The sequence below is a fragment of the Panicum virgatum genome, chromosome 8N (genome assembly GCF_016808335.1).
Source record: "Panicum virgatum strain AP13 chromosome 8N, P.virgatum_v5, whole genome shotgun sequence".
NCBI lineage: Eukaryota > Viridiplantae > Streptophyta > Magnoliopsida > Poales > Poaceae > Panicum > Panicum virgatum.
Genome location: NC_053152.1, coordinates 35,216,733 through 35,242,067, shown reverse-complemented (window position 1 = coordinate 35,242,067; position 25,335 = coordinate 35,216,733). Strand labels below are relative to the sequence as shown.

General features: G+C 45.8%; 1 pseudogene; it reads right to left on the bottom strand.

Annotated features, from left to right (window-relative positions):
* The window catches only part of LOC120684979, a 42,084-nt pseudogene extending 17,926 nt beyond the window's left edge, over positions 1 to 24,158 (bottom strand).
* Between the last annotated feature and the right edge of the window lie 1,177 nt (positions 24,159 to 25,335).

Here is a 25,335-nt window from a genome sequence, read left to right as displayed (position 1 = left end):
AAGGATTATTAGTCGGCTTTTGAATAACTGATTTTTGAATAACAGGAATGGGATCTACACTCTTATTTCTATTGATCTAATCATCCACAAAATTAAGAAAACCACTTATGGCGCTAGCTGTGGATTTACTGTGCTTTGGTAGATCGTACACCCTCAACTCATTAATGACAGATATCTTCACTATGATGACGCCTTGTTCCGTTACCCGATAACAGTGAGGACATAAAGTCTTCTTGAGTAGCTCTTCAAGTAATCCTTCAAGTGCCATCATATCACTGGAGTTTGATAGATCGGCCATGATAGCCAGATTTTCTTCCCCAGCGGACTCGTCAATTTGTGTTGACACCTTTTACGGGCCAACACACGATCGCGCTAGGTCGCGCGGTGTCAGACCCGGGGCAGCAGGACAGCTCACATGCGTAGAATGTTCTAGAGTAAGGGATAGTTCATGGATGTACCTTACATCTTTTGTAACTACCCGAATAGGCGTTTTGGATTTCCACTGGAGATTGGGAATCGATGGACTTTCATTAGGATCTATTTTATTGACAGGATTTATCACTACTTTAGCTACTTTAGCGGCTTGGCCGGTTACCCGGAATTCGCGATTATTCTATTTCCTGATGCTAGCAATGTATAGCGGTCAAATAGGATTTTTCTCTTCACGAGACCTTTTACTTTTTTATCATGTGGGAGTTAGAATTAATCCCTGTTTACTTGCTTTTATCCATGTGGGGGGGGGGGGGGGGAAGGCGTCTGTATTCAGCTACCAAGTTTATTTTGTATACTGCAGGTGGTTCCATTTTTTTCTTAATTGGAGTTCTGGGTATGGGGCTATATGGTTCCAATGAACCCGGATTAGATTTGGAAAGATTGATTAATCAATTATACCCTGCAACATTGGAAATACTACTGTATTTTGACTTCCTTATTGCTTATGCTGTCAAATTGCCGATTATACCTCTACATACGTGGTTACTAGATACCCATGGGGAAGCGTATTACAGTACATGTATGCTTTTAGCCGGAATTCTATTAAAGATGGGAGCATACGGATTGATTCGGATCAATATGGAATTGTTACCTCATGCTCATTATCTATTTTCCCCCAGGTTGGTAATAATAGGAGCGGTGCAAATAATCTATGCAGCTTCAACTTCTCTTGGTCAACGAAATTTCAAAAAAAGGATAGCCTACGCCTCCGTATCTCATATGGGTTTCATAATTGTTGACACCGTTTTTTGACACGTGTCAAGGAATGTGATTTCGGTGAAGGAAAGGTGGCCAATTCAAAAGAAACCAAAAGATGCACAGAGTTGGAATCGGCCGATGGGAGTCCGTCCGATGGACTAGGGGAATATCCTACGAAGATGCTGATCCGCCAGCTCTGGTGCTCGGCCGATGGAGAGTTGCCAATGAAGTCAAGGAAGGACAAGAAGATCTGGACTCTACGAAAATCTTCATGATTCGGTTATAATATTTTAAGTAGTTTATCTTTTAGATAGTTTTTTCTTTAGGGTCAAGTAATGTTTGCCGTAATCGGCTAGGACTTGATAGCGCTAGGCTATATATATTGGTTGTAAGGGACCGGAAAAACTTGATACACAACCAATACAACAAACTTTACAATTCCTTTGCACTTTTTCGGCAACTTCGCCTTTTCTCTTCTTTTTTCAACGAGTTCTTTCAAGTTGATCAAGGATGTCTCACATTCGAGTGACTTGATTTGCTGGTGAGTTTTTGTTTTACCGAGAATATTTGAGCATTAGCTACTGGGCGCATCGCTGTGGCTTCGTTCAAATCTATTCAAAAGTTATCGAGTTTATCTAGGCTTTGACTTCCGGGCGTATCGCTGTCGTCTCGTCTAGATTTATTCACCAATTATCGATATCGGCTAGATTTGTAGGATTTCCTATACTTTTTGGCCATTATCATATCTAAAAACATATTAGATCGGCTTTAAGTTTTGGAGTAATACCTTTGTTATCTCAAGAGCCGGTTTAGATCTGTTTTTAGCTTCACATCATCTGAGTTACACATTTGTAACTTAGATCTTGTTATACATACACGATTGGCTGCTCAAAGCTGGTTTTGTCGTTTAGTGTATCGGCTGATTCTGCCGATACTCTCGTTTACTACGCGCTTGTATTTAATATCTTTTTGTCATCTATAGTATCGGCAAAGCTTGCTGATATGCCTATCTAAGAGATATTCGGAATCCCAGCCAATATGCTCTCGAATTTGACTTTGTTTTCTCCCTTGTCAATTTCAGGTCAAATTGACTGGCACGCTTGGTTGACTTTTCCGTGCTTGGCGAACACTTGCCCTCGGATTCCAGTGTGTTGATTTTTGCGTTAACACATCTTTTGGCACGCCTGGTAGGACACGAAAAGCTTCAACATGGTGGAACTTACTGATAAATCTGCAGTTAGTGAAGAAAACCATATTCCTGTTCCTGAAGACAAGCTCAAAGAAGAACAAAAGAGCTGGTAGAGAGATTCAAGCATGAATGCCTCAAATCATACAGCGTTAACAGATCTGGTGAGGTGATCAAGAAGTTTGATCTTCCATCTTTCCAGTCATTGACAGAGGCTCAATGTGAAAGCAAGATGATAGATGCAGTTGGCCAGGCTGTGGCACAAGCCTTCATCAAGAGTGCAACAGTCATGGGCAACACGGTGCACAATACAGTGGTCAAGACTTTTGCTGAAGGCACGTTACCAGGGTGCATGGGTCCTTGTTATATACAACTAGATCAGATGTAATATACTCCCTTGGAGGTGTCTATGGCAGCAGCCCTGCCATCTCAAAATAGCCAAGCAGGAACAAGCAACAGTTAAACTCCACCCCAGATGGTTACTGCAACATCAGCGAGTACGGCAGATCCTATCTACTCAACCATACCGCCGATTGCTACAACTGTGCAAGGTGGATCTGCGTCTGTATTTCCTAAAGGATGGGATCCTGCTACTGGGTATGGTATGCATCCGGATTTCTTTTCTATGCCACCCAAGATGCAGTTTAATGCTTCGGCTTCTCAGCCGATAGCCTCTCAGCCTGATCCATCGGCCGTACAGCCGATGGGTGCACAACAGGATGCATTGGCAACACAGCTGAATGCACAAGGCGCATGGAGTCCACAACAGATGGCACAAGCTAATGCATCGGCACCACCGTCGATGACCCCACAGCAGTGTCTTGCTATCCTGCTCCAACCCCAGTCTCCTTCAGAAGTGTTATTGTCGCAATCTCCGCATCAGAAGGGAATCAACTGGGTATTCCACAATGAAGCAATTGGATAGATACGGTATGTCAATATGCCATTCGTGGATATTACTGGTCAACAATCGGCTAACCCATCAGCTACACAGCTGATGATGACTCAGCAGACACCTAATCGGATAGCTCAGCAAGCCCAATAGATGCAATCGGCTGGACAGCCGATGAACCATGTAGCTCAACAACTTGCGATGATGACCAATGCAGTGAGTACGGTTTCCCCTCAGCAAATGCCAATAGTTGAGCCGCAAGTTGATTGGAGCACGAAGATAGCTGAAGTGATAAGGGAGCAGTTTGGTTTGAGGCCAAAACAACAGTCCATTATGTACAAGACTCCCTATCCTCCGGCTTATGATCAGATTCCTCTCCCACACAAGTACAAGATGCCTGACTTCACGAAGTTCTCAGAGCAGGGAGAAGTTTCTACAATGGAACATGTTAATAAGTTCCTTCTACAATTGGGAGAAGCGGGCAACCAGGATGCACTCAGAGTCTGTTTGTTCTCCTTGTCTTTGTCTGGATCGGCCTTTGCTTGGTTTACCACTTTGCCAGCAAACTCCATATTATATTGGTCCGATCTAGAAAGACAATTTCATCAGTTCTTCTTCTATGGGATTACTGAGTTAAAGTTGACCGATTTGACCGGCTTGAGACAAAGAAACGATGAATCAGTTGCTGCTTTTATCCAAAGATTCAAAGATGTCAAGAACTGATGTTACAGTTTGGTTCTGTCCGATCAGCAGTTGGCCGATGCAGTATTTAATGGACTCTTGCCGCACATTAAAGATAAATATGCATCGCAGGAGTTTGAAAGCTTTAGCCAGATCGCGAGTCGGATGACAGGAGAGAGTCGATCCTACGAGTCCAAGAAGCCTTTTCAGAAGAAGATCAACTATGTGGAATATTCTACCAATGATGAGTCTGAAGAGGAGCAAGAAACGATCGCATCGGCTGAGTGGATACAGAATAGCAAAAAGCCGGTGACGTGTCCGTTTGGAAAGAAAGAGCCTGAGTCGTATGGGTTTGTCATCACCAAAGCCAATAAAGATCTTTAACTTGTTATTGTCGGAAGGATTGATCAAGTTGAAGCCATATCACAAGATTCCATCGGAGGACGAGCTCAAGAATATAAAGTACTACAAGTGGCACAACGCCACATCGCATGATACATATGAGTGCAAGGTCTTCCGACAGCAGATTCAGATGGCTTTCGAATAAGGGAGATTGAAGTTTGAGACTCCCAAGAAGATGATGAAGATCGACGGACATCCTTTCGCCATGAACATGGTTGATGTGGCCAGAGATGAAGGTTCTTCTCAAGCTAAGATTCTGACGTCACCATTGGCCAAGAAATCTGGAGCTGTTGATTCTAAAGCACAGATAGCGGCCGATGAGGTCAAAGGAAAGGGTCCGATGAAGGATGTTGAAAGTTCATCGGCACCGCATAGACGTGTGACGTCTCAAATGCTATTGAACAAGTTTCAGCGGGATCGTGAAAGGCGGTAGTGTAGAGAAGAAGAGGAGTGACATGAGCAAGATCATTGGAGGTGTCCTTTCTTCGTCTACTGCTGGAAAGAAGGGTTGACATTGCCATCGGCATACAATTGTCCCGAATGCAATGGTCAAGGCAGCCGATCATATGAGGGATCATGTCATGAACCCTATCGACGTGAACGAACTCCTGTGCATTATCGGCTAGGAAAAAGAGTATCGGTGCATGATCGACTGGGGGGCAGGACAATGCTACATGATTCTGCTAGGAGAAGAGTACCTATATACGATCGGTTAGAACAGATGGCCGATGACAGAGTACAAGATGATCAGCCGATGCGAAGAGATCCAAAACGCTAGCCTGATCGCACGGATCAATCCCAATGGTGTCCAGGAGGTTTGACCAGGTCACAGAAGCGACGTGTTTAGAGGTTACGCCAGCTGGAGATTATTGAGGAAGAACAAGAAAAGTCTCTGAACATGAAAGGAGTCAAATCACAAGTCTGGCGTGTCAAGGCTAAGGCCGATGGTGAATCGGCCAGTAACAGTTCCACACCGATCCAAGCAGTCGGTTCTTCAGAAAGTTCCTGATGGATGAGTTCCTAGAGGAAGAAGGGAAGTTGGGGCATGGGTTTATGTCGGCCGATTTACTATAGGAAATTGACATCGGAGATGGTGATAGACTGAGGCCGACGTTTATTAGCGCCAACTTGGATCCCAAATACAAGCAGGAATTGAAAAGTTTATTAAAAGAATACAAAGATTGCTTTGCTTAGGAATACTATGAGATGCCTAGCTTAGATAGATCTATTGTGGAACATCATTTGCCTATAAAACCGGGATATCGGCCATATCAACAAGGAGCAAGGCGATGTAATCCTAAGATTTTGCCAGATATAAAGGCCGAGATTACACGGTTAATTGAAGCTAATTTTATTCGGCAGTGTCGTTATGCCGAATGGATTTCTAATGTAGTTCCTATTTACAAGAAGAATGGCAAACTGCGAGTGTGCATTGATTTCAGGGATCTCAACAAAGCTACGCCGATGGATGGTTACCCTATGCCGATAGCTGATATGTTGGTAGATGCTGCTGCTGGGCACAAAGTGATCAGTTTTATGGATGGCAATGCTGGATATAATCAGATTTTTATGGCAGAAGAAGACATCCACAAGACTGCATTCAGATGTCCAGGACATCTCGGTTTATTTGATTGGGTAGTCATGACCTTCGGATTAAAAAATGCCGGTGCTACATACCAGAGAGCCATGAATTATATCTTTCATGAACTCTTCGGCAAAATTGTGGAGATATACATTGATGACGTGGTTGTGAAGTCAAAGGGGTACCAAGAACATTTGGCCGATCTGCGTAGAGCTCTGGAATGCACTAGAAGGCATGGTTTGAAGATGAATCCGAACAAGTGTGCTTTTGGTGTAACAGCTGGCCAATTCTTGGGTTTTATGGTGCATGAACGAGGAATTGAAATTAGTTAGAAGACTATATCAGCTATCGATAAAGTTGAAGCTCCTATGACGAAGGTTGAACTTCAGTCATTGATCGGCAAGATTAATTTTATTCGAAGATTTATATCTAATCTTTCGGGAAAAATTCAGCCATTCAGTTCTTTACTGAAGTTGAAGACCGATCAGGAATTTGTATGGAGAGAGGAACATCAGAAGGAATTGGATGAAATCAAACATTATCTGGTAAATCCTCCGGTGTTGGTTCCTCCCTAAAAGCACAAGCCGTTTAAATTGTATTTATCGGCTGATGAACGTGCTATCGGATCGGCCGTTATTCAAGAATTTTAAAGAGCTATTTATTTTGTGAGCAGAAGGTTGCTGGATGCTGAAACCAGGTATTCTCCTGTCGAGAGATTGTGTCTTTGCTTATACTTCTCCTGTACCAAGCTTAGACATTATTTATTATCGGCTGAATGTGTTGTTGTGAGCAAAGATGACGTTATTAGATATATGCTCTCATTGCCGATTTTAAAAGGGAGTATAGGGAAATGGAATTTGGCATTGTCAGAATTTGATTTGAGATATGAATCGGCTAAAGCAGTTAAGGGTCAAGCCGTAGCCGATTTTATTGTGCAACATTGTGGGCTAGAGCTAAACGTGATAGATCTTGTTCCTTGGACTTTATTCATTGATGGATCTTCATGTGGGAATGGTTCTGGAATTGGTGTGGTGCTGATTTCCCCTCGGGGGCAAATTTTGAGTTCTCAATTCCGATTGAAGCCTCTGCAACCAATAATCAAGCTGAGTATCGTGCTATTCTCAAGGGAATTCAATTACTTCGAGAGATCAAAGCCAATGATGTTGAGATTTTTGGAGATTCTATGCTGGTGATTAATTTGTTAGTTGGGGAGTATGAATGCAAAGATGATAATTTACAATTATATCATGAAGTGTGTCTCCGGCTGCTGAAAGAATTCAAGAAGATAACCATCGAACATGTTCCCAAATTTCATAACAGTGATGCAAATCGGCTGGCTCAGCATGCTTCAGGATATCGGCCGATGGAAAGAATAATGGCCTCGGAGTTAATAGCCGATGATTGGAGGAAAGAAATTATTGATTATTTGAAAGATCCATCCCAAAAAGTGAATAGAAAAATCAGATTCCAGGCAATCAAGTATGTATTGTTGGAGGAAGATTTATATTATCGGACGATTGATGGAGTTTTGCTCAAATGCATCGATAAAGAAGAAGCTAAGTTATTAATGGGTGAAATTCATGAAGGGGTCTGTGGATCCCATCAATCGGCCTATAAGATGAAATGGGTGATTAGGAGGAATGAATATTTTTGGCCAACGATACTGAAGATTGCTTCACATATTACAGAGGTTGCCAAGAACGTCAGAAGTTTGGGAGCGTGCAAAGAGTTCCTGCGTCAATATGAATCCTATAATCAAGCCGTGGCGTTTAGAGGATGGGGAATTGACTTGATCGGCCAGATATATCCTCCATCCAGTAAAAATCATAAGTTTATCTTGGTGGCTACTGATTATTTCACCAAGTGGGTTGAAGCAATTCCTCTGAAGAATGTTACATCAAAAGAGATGATTGAATTCGTCAAAGAACATATTATCTATCGGTTTGGTATTCTGCAGACCATTACGACCGATCGGGGTACTATGTTTACGTCAGATGAATTTGAGGAATTTGCTACTGGAATGGGGATTAAATTGCTGAATTCTTCTCCATATTATGCCCAAGCTAACGGTCAGGCAGAAGCGTCTAATAAAGGGGTCATCAAATTGATCAAGAGAAAGATTGATGAATATCCTAGAAAGTGGCATACTGTATTTCATGAAGCTTTTTGGGCGTACAGAATGGCTTGTCATGGCGCTACAAAGGTGTCTCCATATCATTTGGTGTACGGACAAGAAGCTGTTCTCCCATGGGAGTTGAAACTTGATTCACGGCGTGTCACGTTTCAGAATCAATTGACGGCCGATGAATATTCTGCTCTGATGAAAGATGAATTAGAGGATTTGAGCCTTCAGCCATCGGCTGAAGGCTCTTATAAATGTTGAGGCAAATAAAGCCAGAGTTAGCCGATGGTATGATAAAAAAGTAAAAGCCAAAACCTTTGAGCAAGGAGAGTTGGTTTGGAAGCTGATTTTGCCAATAGGAACAAAGAGTTCGAAATTCGGCAAATCGTCGCCAACGTGAGAGGGACCATTCAGAGTGAATAGATGTGTTCCTGGCAATGCTTATATTTTAGAGACACTTGAAGGGGAGGAATACTCTAGAGCTCTTAATAGAAAATATTTGAAGAAATATTATCCTAGCATTTAGGTTGATGCATAGCCGATTCGTTTGAGTTATCGGTTAAGTTGTTATGGCCGATATGATATGTATCGCCCTTAGTGAAAAAAATCTACACATTCCAAAGTATCTGGATTTAGTGGAAGTCAGTAGGGAAAATAAATACTTCATTGATAATAGTATTTACAAAAGGGCCGATCAGATGATCTGGCCGATACAACAGAGGATATTCCTAGAAGATGCTACTCCTAGAAATCTAGTCATCAGCAAAAACATTACCGATGATCGCCTCTATGCTAACATCTTCAGAGATGGAAGCAGCTGCCATCTTCATGTCGTCGGCAAGATCCTCGAAAGCCAACCAATCCTCGCTGGCCGGCGGGAAGTGGGCCGGTTCAACTTGCGAGAAGTCGTGGCCGGACTCGAGCTGAGCTGTGGTGAGGGCCACAGCGGCGCCACGGCGAACCCCATGACCGGCGACCTCCCGGACGCGGTTGGGGATGTACTGCAGATGGGTGGTGTGTTATATCTATAAATTAACAGGGTTAATTAATGGGCCGCAAGTGAGTTGGGCTTAATGCAGGAGTTAAAGGAGGCTTACGAATCGGCTCCTGCGTGGGCGTTCGGGCCATCTGGGCCATGTACCTTTAGGTTTAAGTTTAGTTTGAGTTAGAGATAGAGTCCAATATGGACACATTAGTTTAGATTGTTGTCCAAGTCTCTGGACTATAAATATGTACCCTATAACATTTGTAAAAAAAGAACGTCATCACGTCTCACAACAACAATTCTCGACGCACCGCCACCCCTAATCCTAGGGTTTCATCCAAGTAAGCGCCATGCTGCCCTGATCACTTCTTGTGATCAGGGCAGCATTATTCTTACTTTTACCTTGGTATTACTCATACTGAAGCGTTTTTTATGGCGAGTAATGCTAGTTATCCCGATGTTCGTAGCATGATCTTTAGTAGATCTATCATGCTCTTTTTGTTTATCATCTACGAATATCATGTTATCTCTGCGTGATCATGTATTAATCTTACGCTATTTCTCGTTGCATAGGAATTAGTCGCGTAGAGATAACACCCTGCTTCTTTTTTATCTAGTAGATCTAATCTGTTATGGTTTGTTCTTATACTTAAGAATCAGCTTAATATCTCCTAGGTTAGGCCTTGCAAACGGGTTGGATGATCCGGCGACGTATTAGATGCTTTCCTCTGATCTTAATAGGGATTGATCTGGGAATCGGCTTTCGCTTATTCCTCTTTTCTGGTTAAAGATTGGTTATCTATTACGCTCGTTAGGCCTAATTATGTGTAGGATGTTCCGATCTAGCAGTGAAGCTTTTACTGTTGTGGATTGGATTAACTAGATCTAATTGAAGCAGTTTTTGCAGTTATTTGCTTTATCTATTAACATCCAGACATGCAGATCTGATCTGACACCGGGACTCGATCGGCTCTTTAAAGCCGATGCAAGAGTCGTCCCGGGGAGCCGACCACGGCTCGGACTAATGTTTACATGTGTTTGTGCATGCAGGCAAACCATTGAAAGCACATTTGCACCTTCCTGATCGGGTATAGGTCAGGTGGCACGCCCTGCATCTCCGGAAGGATCGGCGTGTGCCAGGATCTGGGCAGTTGACCGAGGGACCGGTGCCAGCCAGCGTCCCGGCAGCCTCCCGGCTCTTCGTGTTGCCTGTCGCTACTCGCCGGTGGGTTATGACCGACAACACATTCTGGCACGCCCGTTGGGACCTTCATCAGCAACAACGTCCAACGCCGGGATGACTGGACCTCATAACCAAGCGCCGGTTCCGCCGGTCACCAACGCTATCACGTATGAAGAGCTGACCCCCGAACACCGGCAGAAGTATGATGAGGTCAAAGCTCAGTTCGAAGCCGATCTCATCGGCTCTTTCGAGAGGACCCGCAACCACGGCATCAGGTGGAAGGGGTTCTCACCCGAAGGTGCTCTTGACAACATCGACCTGTCCGTACCATCAGAGGAGCGCACCAGAGCCCTGCGCCAGGAGACGAACTACATGGTGGCTCACTCGCTTCATCAGCACTCAGAAATCCTGGTGAACGAGCTCGAGCGTGTGGCACATCGCGTCGTCTAGGAGGTGATCAAGAACCAGTACTCCCCATCAGAACCAATCCTGGGGAGTCATAGAGGAGAGGCCCCACTTCAGTCTAGGCCGCCATTGCCATACTCGCTCACAACTCTAGGGCCGCAGAGTTTGCCGATCTACGTCGTCTACAAGATCGGCGGAGATCCCGGGGAGGGCCAGTTCCTGAGCGAGCCGCCTAAGGAGATCCCACACGGCTACACGTGCGTGTACATACCTGACAACATCAACCCAACACGCGCGGGACAGCTGGTGAGTACAGGAGCTTCAGGGACAGATGCGGAGAAACATGCATGGCTAGCGAAGTATGCTACCGGGCCGAGTTCTGAGCCCTCGGCCCCAGGAGTTCTTAGTGTGGAGCATATCAACGCAATACTAAGGGACCAGTTCGGCATTCTACCCAAGAGAAAGGCGATCAGCTATTCCAAGCAGTACCCAAGCGACTACGACTTGATCCCGTTGCCACCCAAGTATCGGCTCCCGGAGTTCACCAAGTTCAGCGGGTCAGAAGGGGCCAGCTCCATCGAGCATGTGAGCCGATACCTAACGCAGCTCGAGATGATTTTATTATCGGATCCTCTGAGGGTCCGGTTCTTCTGCCAGTCTCTCATGGGCTCAGCCTTTGGGTGGTACACATCATTGGCCCCAGATTCGATCCGCACTTGGAGGCAGCTGGAAGATCAGTTCCACACCCAGTATCACTCAGAGGCTGCTAAAGCCGGGATTGCCGACCTCGCCCAAGTCAAGTAGAAGCGAGGGGAAAGTGTGTAAGAGTACGTGCAGTGCTTCAGAGAAGTTAAGAATCGATGCTACTCATTGCGCATCAGAGAAAAGGAGGCAGTCGATCTGGCAGTTCTAGGGCTCGCTAAGCCGATCAAGGATCTGGCTTTTCAGTTGGAATTCACCTCTCTGGCGCACATGGTACAGAAGCTCACGATGTATGAACACTATCACCCTGAGCTGTACCAGGAAAAATTCAAGCGCCATGTGAATATGGCCCAAGCAGAAGATTCTGATGATTCTAGCTGGGAACAAGAAGTGGCTGTGGCAGAGTGGACCCGGGGGGCAAACCCCATCCCGTGCAAGTGGGTCAAACAGAAGGGGCTTGTGAAGGGCTTTGATTTTGACGTGGCCAAGGCAGAGTAGATATTCGACTTACTGCTCAAGGAAAAGTAGTTGAAGCTCCCAGAGAATCACAAGCTGCCAACGACGCAAGAGTTGCAGGGGAGGCCGTACTGCAAGTGGCACCACTCGTTCACTCATGCCACCAATGACTGCAAGGAGCTGCGTCGGCAGATCCAATCGCCTATTGAGCAAGGCCGATTAATTCTGGCCCAACACACGATGAAGGTTGACAGTCAACCATTCCCACATGCTAACGTGGTGGAGCTGTCGGATCTTAGAACTGAGGGCCAGAATTTTGGGTTCCAGATGAACATGGTGGGACCCATACGCCACCGTGACGAGCAGAGGTTTAGAGAGGCCGATTCTGGCAAACGGCCCCAGGATGAAGACGAGTCGGAGCAGCAACATATTACTGAAGAACAAGTGTGTCGCCGGTATGAATCGGAAGAGGAGGATACGAGCACCATGCGGGGAGAACGCTGGGGAGGCGCCAGGCTGTGCGCGACCACTGGCATTGCCCATTCTTCAGGTACTGTTGGAATTCCAGCACGATCTGATTGCCTACTATCGATGATTGCCTGGAGTGCAGGCCTCGGGGATGCCAGTCCGGCGAGACGTCGGTGTTCCGGTGCTTGGGGCCCAAAGCGCGTCACGACGACCATGTTGAGCGACCATCCAGGGATGATCTTGAGTTCGAAGGAGAGGGTAAGTATCATCATCCACGATGGTGTCCTGACAGACTCAGTCGCTCGCAGAAGCGCAGAGTGTAGCACTTACGTAATCTCGAAGTGGCGGAAGCAAGGTACCTCGACGTGCTGAGGAAGGCGCGTCCGGATCTCGCGGAGCAAGTCAGGCACCCGCGAAGGGTGGAAAGGCACCCTCTGAGGAGGGAGTGGCGCCCCAAATAGCCAAAAGCCGATGAGAAGCCATCGGCTGATGTGAATATGGTGTTCGTGATCCCATCAGAGTTTCGGACGCCCCAACCGGAGGAGTTGGCCGTCGCGCAACTCAATCTTGGCCCCAGCCAATCATCTTCGAGAAGCCCAAGGAAAAAATCCACAAACACCTAAAGGGGTTATATCTCAAGGGCCTCATCGATAGCAAGCCTGTGAAACAGGATGTTGGTCGACACTAGCGCCGCAGTTAATTTGATGCCGTATTTAGTGTTGCGCCGATTGGGTCGTTCTGCTGCTGACCTTATCAAGACCAACGTAATGCTCAATGGCTTCAACGAGCAGCCATCGGAGGCAAAGGGCGTCCTCAATGTGGAGTTGACAGTTGGCTGCAAGACCGTCCCAACTTCGTTCTTCATCGTCAACAGTAAGAGTACGTACACAGTGCTGCTTGGGAGGGATTGGATTCACGCTAATTGTTGTGTTCCTTCCACAATGCACCAGTGTTTGGTTCAATGGGATGGCGACGAAGTGGAGGTGGTCCGTGCAGATGACTCCAGCGAGGTTTCGCTCACAGACATGAATGCCTGGGACGCGGAAGGACAAGAGCCGATCTCAGGGATTGTGCTAGAAGACTGTGATCAGATCGAAGCAACAAAAAATGGATTGAGGCTGGTCTTATCCACTGGCCTCACAGAATAAACACATCCTGGCATGCTACGGAATTTAGCAAGTTTAGAGAGGCCAATCCCAGCGACCGGCCCCAAAAAGTAGATAATTCTTATTTGGAGTTGCAACTATTAGATTATGAACAAACAATAGACTGCTCTGGCAGTTGGTTAGTTGATGAGCATTCAGTTTCAAATGGTAATACAGAAACGGCCAGCCCGTGCGGTCGGCCGAAAATTTTCTTTTGTTGTCTCTCCATATTTGCTGTCGACGTGATGGGTGACGACGAGTTGCCTGCGTCCACAGTTGATTTTACAGGCGACGGCAAGTTAGGTATGGGTTTACATTAGCTGACGAGTTGGAGGAAGTTGATATCGGTCCCGGGGATAACCCGCGACCAACATTTATCGACAAAAAGTTAGACCCGAGCCTGCGTGAGCCGATGATAGCACTATTGAGAGAATACAGGGACTATTTCGCGTGGGATTATACTGAAATGCCCGGTCTCGATAGAAGCATCGTCGAACATTGGCTCCCACTTAAGAAAGGATTTTGGCCGTTTCAACAACGAGCACGACAGATGAAGGCCGAAATCCTAGAGGAGGTTAAGAAAGAGGTGCAAAAGATGTTGGATCTAGGGTTCATCAGGCCATGTCGGTATGCAGAATGGATCTCTAGCGTGGTCCCTGTACAAAAGAAGGATGGCCGATGGCGAGTCTGCGTGGATTTCAGAGACCTCAACAGAACAACGCCAAAGGACGAGTATCCGATGCCCGTCGCGGAAACGTTGATCAACGCAGCTGTCGGTCACAAAATGTTGAGCTTTATGGATGGTAATGCCAGCTACAACCAGATCTTCATGGCCCCAGAGGATATAAGCAAGACCACGTTTAGAGTACCAGGCACGATCGGCATGTTCGAGTACTTGGTTATGATCTTTGGATTGAAAAATGCCGGTGCGACGTATCAAGGAGCCATGAATTACATTTTTCATGATCTCATCGGCAAACTGGTAGAAATCTATATTGATGATGTTGTGGTCAAGTCCACATCGGCTGGGGGACATCTGGAAGATTTGTGTAAGGTATTGGAGCGGACTCGGAGGTTTGGGCTCAAAATGAACCCTAAGAAATGCACCTTTTGTGTATCGGCCGGTCAGTTCTTAGGATTCCTGGTACATGAGCGAGGGATCGAAATCGGCCTAAAAAGTCAAAAAGCTATAAGGACGATGAGGCCGCCTACTATGAAGAAGGAGTTGCAAAAGCTCATCGGCAAAATCAACTTTGTCAGACGATTCATCTCCAATCTGTCTGGACGTATCGAGCCATTCATGGGTCTCATGAAAATCAAGTCCGATGATGAATTTTACTAGGGGGCAGAGCAGCAGCAAGCTTTTAACGAAATCAAGGAATACTTGTCGAAGCCTCTAGTTTTGGTTCCTCCACAGCAAGACAGGCCCTTCTACGTATACTTATCCGTAGGCGACACCACCATCGCCTCGGTGCTGGTTCAGAAGCATGACGGACAGGAAAGGGTTGTGTTCTACCTTAGCAGGCGCATGTTGGACGCCGAGACTAGGTACCCTGAGATTGAAAAGCTTTGTCCCTGTTTATTCTTTACATGTACAAAGCTTCATCATATTTTGCTCTCGGCGGAAACAATCGTTATTTGCAAATCGGATGTCATAAAGCATATGCTGTCGGCTCCTGTTCTGAAAGGCCGACTCGGAAAGTGGATGTTCGTGCTGTCAGAGTTCGATATCCGATATCAATCGGCAAAGGCAGTCAAGGGACAGGCACTGGCGGATCTCATTGCAGACAGGATCAGCATTGATGTGGCTGCACTTTTCATGCATCCATAGGCCATGTTTTTTGACGGATCGGCGTGTGATGATGGGTGCGGTGTAGGAATTCTTTTGGTATCGCCTCGAGGGGTGACTTATTCCTTTTCCATCAGGATGACCACTCCATGCACCAATAATTTAGTAGAGTATGAGGCCGTTCGCAAGGGGATGGAATTGCTCCAGGAAGCTGGTGCAGAAGCGGTGGAAATCTTTGGGGATTCGAAACTGGTGATTTCTCAGCTCACGGAAGAATACAGATGTGAGAGCGAGGCTCTTTTTCTGATATGGATGCAGTGCCGTGAGTTGATGTCACAATTCAGGTACATTAATTTCCACTGGATACGTAGGACTTTGAACAATGAAGCCAATGACTTGGCACAGATGGCTTCCGAATACAAGGAACCAGCCGATGGGGTAGATGTAGAGGTTCAGTTTCTAAAAACTGGAGATTGGAGAGCCGATATCTTCAATTATTTGAAGGATTCGGCTCGGGGGGCACCCAGAAGGATAAGACTCAAAGCTATGAAGTATGTTCTGAAAGGAGACGACATGTTCTACAGGACTTTGGAAGGATTGCTGCTTAAATGTCTAGGGTCTTCGGAGTTGAATCGGCTCTTGCATGAGGGAGCCTGCGGTACTCATCAATCGGCTCATAAGATGAAGTGGCCGATTAGGCGATCGGGATATTACTGGCCTACCATGCTTGAGGACTTCTTTAAATATTACAAGGGGTGTCAGGCATGTTAGAGATTCGGCAAGATTCATATGGTGCCGGCATCAGTAATGAATCCTATCATTAAGCCATGGCCGTTCAGGGTTTGGGCCATGGATATGATTGGTCAGATCAACCCGCCATCCTGCAAAGGTCACCAATGGGTGTTGGCTGTCACGGTTTATTTCACGAAGTGGGTGGAGGCGGTGCCCATGAGGTCGGTGGCATCGAAAGATGTGATCAGTTTCGTTAAAGAGCACATCATTCATAGGTTCGGGATTCCCCAGACCATTATGACCGATAGAGGATCGATCTTTATATTGGAGGAATTTAGGAAGTTCGCCGATGATACGGGGTTCAAGCTGATCAGATCATCCCCATATTATGCCCAGGCTAATGGACAGGCTGAAGCATCCAACCAGAGCCTTATCAAGCTGATCAAAAGGAAGATCGATGAATATCCTAGGCGCTGGCACGAGGTGTTGTCAGAGGCTTTGTGGGCATATCGTATTTCATGTCACGGATCCATCAAGACGTCACCATACCATCTGGTCTACGGTCAATATGCTGTATTGCCATGGGAGATCACGGCCGGATCGAGGCATGTTGAGTTCCAGAATGATCTGTCAGCTGAGGAGTATGCAGCCTTGATGAGCGACAATGTGGAGGATCTCACGGAGCTAAGACTTTGGTCACTTGAGAAGATCAAGGAAAATAAGGCTAAAGTCGCTCGTGCATACAACAAAATGGTCAAGCCAAAAGATTTCCAGGTCGGAGACCTGGTTTGGGAGGCAGTACTACCATTGGGAACTAAAGATAGGAGGTATGGTAAGTGGTCTCAGACTTGGCATGGGCCGTACAAGGTTGATCAAGTCTTGCCTGGAAATGCGTACATGCATGAAGAATTGGACGGTGTCAAGTTTCCTGTAGCCGTCAACGGCCAACACCTCAAGAATTATTTTTCGAGCATGTGGGAAGGCGAATAACAAGAGCCGATGAAATCCATCTGGCTGTATTATAAAAGGCCAACACATTGAGTTGGCCAGTAAAAAAAAAGGTGAGAGAGGCCAACACGTTGAGTTGGCCAGTAATATATATATATATATATATATATATATATATATATATATATTATATATATATATATATATATATATATATATATATATATATATATATATATATATATATATATATATATATATATATATATATATATATATATGAGAAGCAAGGCAGCCGATGTGTAACCATCGACTTAAGATGTTTTTAATAGGTACGAGTTTCAGATTTAACAGGCAACATTAAATGTTCTCTGAATTGTTCTACTAGTTCAGGAACCCTTCTATGGCATGGATGGCTTCTGCGCGTATGGCGTCAGCTCTTGATGCTATGATCGCTTCATCGTCCTTGTCATTGCCTGTTACTATCTGTTGACTCAAGGTGCTTATCTCTGCGAACTTTGCCCGTATTTGCTCGGTTATTTCTTGGGCTTCTTGCTTGGAGTTTGCAATCGAGGCTTTCTCCTCATGGATTAGTCTTTGGGTTGTGCGGACCTTTTCTTCGAGTTCCACCAGTTCTTTCTTCAAAAGATTGAGTCGCCTTGTACTCGCGGAGATATCGGCTTTGGCGTCCAGAGTTGCTTTCTTCTGGTTGAGCATCTTGCACTTTTGAGCGATGTCGGCTTTCAGAGGGATTTGAGAATGCTGTAGTTCTATTCTCTGTTGTGCTGCTTTCACCTCTGCCCGAAAGAAGGGAAGATGGCCGGCTGGCCAGAGCTTGACCTGAAGTGACTCTGGGAGTTGGGATTCTATCTGCTCGAGGATTTTCTTTATTTCGCTGGAATCGTCAACTAGGGTACTAATTGGAGCAGATAGCAGATTTTTGATGTGTTGAAGCTGATCCGTGAGGTCAATCGGCTACTGTGATGGTGGTACTTTAGCTCCAGGGGCGATCAGACCCATTGATGCTGGGTCAAAGGAGAGCAAATCTGAAATATTAAAGCCCTGTGGAGATATTAGAGTTAGTTTTGGAACAAGGTGCATCAAAGGAGTTATCGGCTGATTTAGAATCGGCTCATGTAGTCTTACCTATTCTGAGGAAGAAGCAATGGTCGGTCCAGATGTGATCGGCTCAGTTGGGTTTGAGGCGACAATAGGGGCATCGGCTATGTCAGCCTGTTGGTCACGCACCTCCATCGGAGCATCAGGAGTTCCGAGTTGAGCTTCCATTAGCACATCAGCTGTTGCAGTTCCTTCGCTGTGAATTTCTGCTGGGACGATGGTTGATTCTTGCTGTTCTTGGACTTTAGTTGTTCCAGTGTCGGCTTCATGAATGGTGGTTCCCTGTTGTGCTGGGCTTCCAGTACTGAGGGTGTCTCCAGCTACGTCCTGAAAATATGATTACAGTCAACCAGAATGTATATGCGTAAGGAAGAAGTTTCGGAGGAATGAATTACCTGGTTGGTGTTGGATTCTGATTGATTCGGGGAAGGTTGTGCTGTTTTCTTGATGACTCGTCTTGTGATGATCTTCCTTTTCTTAGTTGGGACTCGGGGGCAGCACTTCCAAAGGTCTGTCTCCACTTAGAAGCCGACTGAGGTGAGTCTGGCTGAACAGTCGTTATTACTTTCTTCATTGGCGGTGATTCCTTGCAAAAAAGAACGTCCGGAGCGGTTGGAAGGAAGTAGAATGGCTCCCCGTTACTGGTCATGGGTTCTGGATCATCTTATTGCTATAGGCAAGGTGAGCAGGGTTAGCCAAGTAAAGTGGTGGAGGACTTAGAATAAATGCACGGATTCAGTACCTCTTCCTCGGGGCTTGCATATTCAGGATCAATTTGCTACTGTAGAGGTGTAAGGATCACCGGGGTGTCCGACCCTAGAGGGGGAGGGGGTGAATAGGGTCGCTAATCGCTTTTTAACCTAGGGCTCAAACTACTTGCATAAGATAAACCTAACACGTCATACGCATGCTAGTTATGACTAAGGTTTATCTATGCTACTCTCTACTTACCCCTAAAAAGACTTGCAACCTAGCTAAACCTAATCAAACTAACTAGGAAAGTAAAAGAATGCAAGGTAGAGTAAGTGCGGAAACGTAATGCGGTAAGTAAAGAGGTAAGTGCAAGAGAGATGCAAACTCCCGAGTAGACACGGTCATGTAACGTGGTTCGGCATAAACGCCTACGTCCACGGGACACCGAGGCTCTTCCGATCACCGTCTTGCACTACGCCACCAATGGCGATGCCGGCAAGCAAAGGCAAGTGCCCACAAGACACCGAGTCTCGTGCACCGCCACCGTCTCTCTCGGTCACCCGGCCGAAATCCACTACGGAGCTTCTCCACCAAGGAGGGGGCCTCCTCTTCCCCCGCACAAAGTGTCGTTGCCACTCCACACCAAGACGGAGGGTCACACGACGGATCACAAGTTGCTTGCCGCAGCAAGACTTCTCTCAAGGGAGCTCTCGCAAGAACTAATCCCTAAACAAGCACTAAGCACTCTCACAAGTGTGCTTAAGCCTATATGATGTACAATGAAGCTCTATGGTGGTTGGAGATGTTCTTGGGTGTGTTTGGGATGTTCAGCAACTCCAGCACACTTCAAATGGACGGGGTGAGGCATATATATAGGCCACCAAGTCTTGTAGCCGTTGCTCCAACGATTAGCTGAAAATCTGCGTATCACCGGAAGAACCGATGCCTCTTGGTGGGGTAGCGTCGGTTCATCCGGTCACTCACAACATGAAGTAGCCGTTGAAGTCCTGACAGCTGACGCAGAGACCACCGGTTGAACCGATGCAATGCACCGATGCCTCACCGGTTCAACCGGTGCTGAAAGAATCTTCTCCTGGACGCTGACGTCATTACACCGGTGGTATGCACCGATGCACCGTCGGTTGAACCGGTGCTGAAGAAACTTCTCCTGGGCACTTGACATCGTCTCTGGTACAAAGGACGGCCAATGCACCGACGGTATGCTCCGATGCACCGTCGGTTGAACCGGTGCTGAAGAAACTTCTCCTGGGCGCTTGACATCGTCTCTGGTACATAGGACGCCCAATGCACCGATGCACTATTTTGGACCGTCGGTTCAACCGGTGCCTATAGGCTGACTTGGCTTCGATTCCTTTCTGCACCAAGGTATTATGGCGTCGGTTCTTCCGACTACCACCGGATGCTCCGATGCCCTGGCGTCGGTTCTTCCGGTGCTCCTGAATCGAAGAGCTTTCAGGGCGCTGCCCTGAGACCCGCGAGGGGCGGCTCCCCCTCGACCCCCGTCCGCTAACCTAAAAGCCTGAATGGTCATCTTTAACAATCATATTAGTCCAAGTGTTGTGTTGTCATTCGATCACCAAAATCACTCGAAATGGCATCAATGGTGCCATGTTCGTTACAATCTCCCCCTTTTTGGTGATTGATGACAACACAATCAAAGCAAGCATAATTTGCACAAAATTGACAAATTTAACAACTTGATATCAATTGAAATTAATTGAAAACCGCTTACGCTTGCTTGGATGTTTACCACCATCCAATGACGACTTGGCCTCCCCCTAAAACCATGATTCCCCCTTTGAACCTCCCCCTATGTTGCTACTTCTCCCTCATGACTTGATTCACTTAGGTATTTCTCCCCCTTTGGGATATGCTTCTCCTCTTTGAGAAGATACCTTGCTTTGATCCACATTTCTCCCCCTTTGGAATCAAATCACCTAAAAGGTCTTGCTCCAACAAAGGTCTTGCAAAACAATATAGCTTAAGAGAAGATTAGTAGCTTAGGGAGTTAGTTCCATGACTCATGATCCAAAAGTATGATATCAATGAAGATACCAATTGAAAATTTACTATGGTGGATCACAAAATCACGAAACTAGCATGACATGAGCTAAGCTTTCCATAAGTATTGTGCAAAAAATGATAATGTGAAAATCAAGTGCACAACTAAAAGTAATAACTAGAAAGCTTAGATCATATCATGCACGGAGGTAGCTCTAAAGTAAATAGGATATGACAATGATACCAATTTAATTAGTTTAGAACCTTGCATACCTCCGGGGGTTTACTTTTGTTTACCTTGCATGTACCAATTGAAAGTGATTTGCACAAGATACCACTTGTAAGTCTTTTTGAAGAAAAGCACTTGGTACACCAAGGTTAAGCAAATGTATGAGCACATAGCCTATGAACTTAGATATGATCATTTAAGTTCAATAGAGCATGGCTCAATATGCATGAAAGCACAATTTATTTAACCACTTTTAGAGAGTTATTTGTTCACATTGATCGTGAGAAACATTCTCTTAGAGTGTTAACTCCATGTGAGACTACAAAAGATAAACTAGAAAACATGTTAGTCTCAAAATCACAAGCTATAAAGTTAACTCCCCCTAAAAGTGTGCATTTAGTGTTTGAATCACCAAGCAAATGTATACATATTGATTTTGACACAATTAGGAAGTTTACCCCATAGCATGTGCTCATGGTACACATATGAATCGAAGAGCTTTCAGGGCGCTTTCAGGGCGCTGCCCTGAGACCCGCGAGGGGCGGCTCCCCCTCGACCCCCGTCCGCTAACCGGGTAGCGGAACCCCCGTAGGGGGCGGCCCTTTGGGCCTAGCTACGCCTATCTTCTCTTTGTCATCATTTGAACCTAAAAGCCTGAATGGTCATCTTTAACAATCATATTAGTCCAAGTGTTGTGTTGTCATTCGATCACCAAAATCACTCGAAATGGCATCAATGGTGCCATGTTCGTTACAAGAGGGCCTAAAGCTCTTCTGAATACATGATTTTTCCACATTCCCCACCATGTGTTAAAACCGATTGACGAGGGAGTAAAGGACAGATCGGCTGGTATTGAAATGTGGAGGTTGTCAAACATGCTGTAGCATCTTGAACTGGTAAGACCATCGGGTAAATCGGCTCTACTCTCCACCAAGTGGTGAATATGGAAGTGGGGAGGGACTTGTCCTAAGCCAAATTGCCGAGCTGCTACGACTGGTTGACAGGTTTCATAACATGGTTTGATGATTCTGTTGGAAGTACTTATGCCAACAGGGAGGAAGCCAGGTCGGATCATCAGGGAATATAGATGCCGAGTGCTGTCGTCATTGGCGAAGCTGTCTAGCCTGAAGGTAGTTGGGTTCTCAACGGCTTCAGATTCAGTGAATGGAAAGTAGAGGGGATTGTCTAGACCTTTGTAGAAGACTCTAAACCAGTTTGCTGCATCTGTCAAGTTCAGTTTGCTACCAGGGAGGCTGAATAAGGCTTGGCCATAGCTGGTGCATCTAATTTGTTTGCCATGCTTGTCGGGGAAGGAATTCTTGGCTAGGCTTTGAAAGTTTGGAATTTGATGCTGGAAGTAGAGTTGTGCCCATAACTGAATGAACCACAAAGGGCCTCTAGTTCTGAGTTTCCTTTGGCTGAGCAAACTAATTGTCATCAGATGGAGACATCTATATGTTTCTCCAAGAAAAAATTTGCCTAGGCTGGTGCGGTTGCCATGGGCTAGATGGTAAACCAAAGGAACGTAATTCTTAGTTGGAGCTAAGGAGGGACCACAGAAAATAAAATGTTCTAACCAAAGATTTAAAAAGGCTGTGTGTTCCTTTTTAGTTACTCGACCTTTTGTCTTCATGTGCTGGTTCATGTAAGTACTCCAGTTTGTGCAGTCTGCCTTGGATGAAAGTTTGAAAGGGGACTTCTACCATTTTGTGGGCTGCAGTATCAGGGGAACTAATGTCCAGGCCAGTAATCATGGTAACATCTAGCAGAGTAGGGGTCATGGGTCCATGACCAAAGAGGAAGCAGTTTAGAGCGTCGGACCAGAAATAGCTGATGGTTTTCAGAAGGTTTTCATCTTTATCAAGGGTGGATAATGATAAACTGAGTGCGTCAGCTATGTTCAATTCTTGCCACAAGGGCATATGGGGTTTCGCTACTCTGTTATACCATGCAATCCAGCTCTCGGGTGGATTAGGCCAGGCTCTTAAGTAGTCGGCCCAGGAATTTAAATTAATGTCTTGAATTACGAAGGGAATTCTATTCGCTTCACAAGAGATTAAATCTGTGGGATTCTCATAAGATCGTGTGTCAAGACAAAAGGATTTGGGATTGGAAGGATGCGGCAAAAGGATGTCTGACACCTGGAGTTCAGAAATTCAGAAATTTATATATGGTGTCATATTTTAGAGTTTAATTCATTCGGAAGATTAATGAGCTAAGGAGAGTTGAAAGGACAGACTGAATATTACCTTCAGGCCGAGGATTGCCGTATCTACGATTGGAGATCTCGCTGTTTGAGCTTCAGAGTCTGCCATGGTTCAGATCTGCTAACTTAGGGTTTGGTTATTTTGCGGGCTTTGGTTCAAGTTTTGGATACTATGAGTTTGCGCTCGAACTTATGGAGTGGGATTCTCGAATTGCGCTCGGATTTGGAATATCTATGTTGAGTTGGATTCAGAGTGGGGGTGATGTTTTGTTCTTATGCGGGTTACTCCCAGTTTTGAATTTCGTCGGCTCTTGAATATTGGTAAAGCCTGATGCGATGCCATCGGCTTTTGGAGGGTTGTCCGAGCAAGCAATTAAGTGATAAGGAAGAGCGATTTGACAAAGGGGCGAATCCTTCGGCTCGATCTGCACTACAGTACTACTCCTACAGTACTGCCTACTTCTACCATCTGTAGGTACCTAGGTGCCTACGGTGCTTGGGGATTCGCGCCAGCACGTTTCTGCCGTCGCCGTCATCGTCGCTGCCGCCGCTCTTGTCGGCGCTGCTGCCGTCGCTGGCCTCGTCGTCGCTGCTCCAGCCGCCGCCGCCGTTGCTTTCCTCCTTGCTGTCCTCCTCGGAGGAGCCGAGGAATTGAAAGGCGCTTCCGGCCATCGGGTCGTCTTCGTCAGAGGAGGAGTCAATTTCCTCTTCCGAGGAGGAATCGACTCTGTCCCAGGAGAAATGGTCGTCACTACTCTCCTCCAGCTCTTCCTGGAACAGGAGCCGGAGGTCCTCGCCATTGGTCTTGGGTTCGTCGTCTTCAGAGATGACCCCGAAGTCGAACTCCTCTGCATCCCAATGCAGAGGAGCGAGCACCTCGTGCGCCGCCGTCGGGTTGTTTTCCGGCGTCGGCTCTTGGCTCTCGGAGATGGGGTCGAGGGAGGAGACGGAGGAACTCGAGGAAGGGGGGGAAAGAGGGGAGCCGATGGAATTGTAGCTAGAGGAGGAGGAGATCGCCATGGCTACAGGAGGCTTGGGTGCTCTGCGCTGTTTGGCCGAGGGAGGAAGACGAGTTTGTGGAGAAAGGAGTCGATTCAAGGTGAGATTAAATAGAAAAAAAATGGAAGATGAATCGGCACTTTCACATTCTGCGAGGAGACGGCTGCAGAGACGTTGCTTCTTCCGTGGTGGTTGTAGTGCGTTTTAATGAGCATCAACAGGAAGATGAAGCAACGAGATGGTTTTGGAATTATCATTGCCAAAACCAGGGGGCATGTGTTATCGCCATAAATTAACAGGGTTAATTAATGGGCTGTAAGTGAGTTGGGCATAATGCAGGAGTTAAAGGAGGCTTACGAATCAACTCCTGTGTGGGCGTTCGGGCCATCTGGGCCATGTACCTTTAGGTTTAAGTTTAGTTTGAGTTAGAGATAGAGTCCAATATGGACACGTTAGATTAGATTGTTTTCCAAGTCTCCGGACTATAAATATGTACCCTATGACATTTGTAAAAAAAGAACGTCTTCACGTCTCGCAACAACTATTCTCGGCGCACCGCCACCCCTAATCCTAGGTTTCATCCAAGTAAGTGCCATGCTGCCCTGATCACTTCTTGTGATCAGGTCAGCATTGTTCTTGCTTTTACCTTGGTATTACTCGTACTGAAGCGTTTTTGATGGCGAGTAATGTTAGTTATCCCAATGTTCGTAGCATGACCTTTAGTAGATATATCATCCTCTTGTTGTTTATCATCTACGAATATCATGTTATCTCTACGTGATCATGTATTAATCTTACGCTATTTATCATTGCATAGGAATTAGTCGCGTAGATCTAATCTGTTATGTTACACACTGCTTCTTTTTTATCTAGTAGATCTAATCTGTTATGGTTTGTTCTTATACTTAAGAATCGGCTTAATATCTGCTAGGTTAGGCCTTGCAAACGGGTTGGATGATCCGGCGACGTATTAGATGCTTTCCTCTGATCTTAATAGGGATTGATCCGGGAATCGGCATTCGCTTATTCTTAGGCCTCTTTTCTGGTTAAAGTTTGGTTATCTATTACGCTCGTTAGGCCTAATTACGTGTAGGATGTTCCAATCGAGCAGTGAAGCTTTTACTGTTGTGGATTGGATTAACTAGATCTAATTGAAGCAGTTTTTGCAGTTATTTGCTTTATCTATTAACATCCAGAT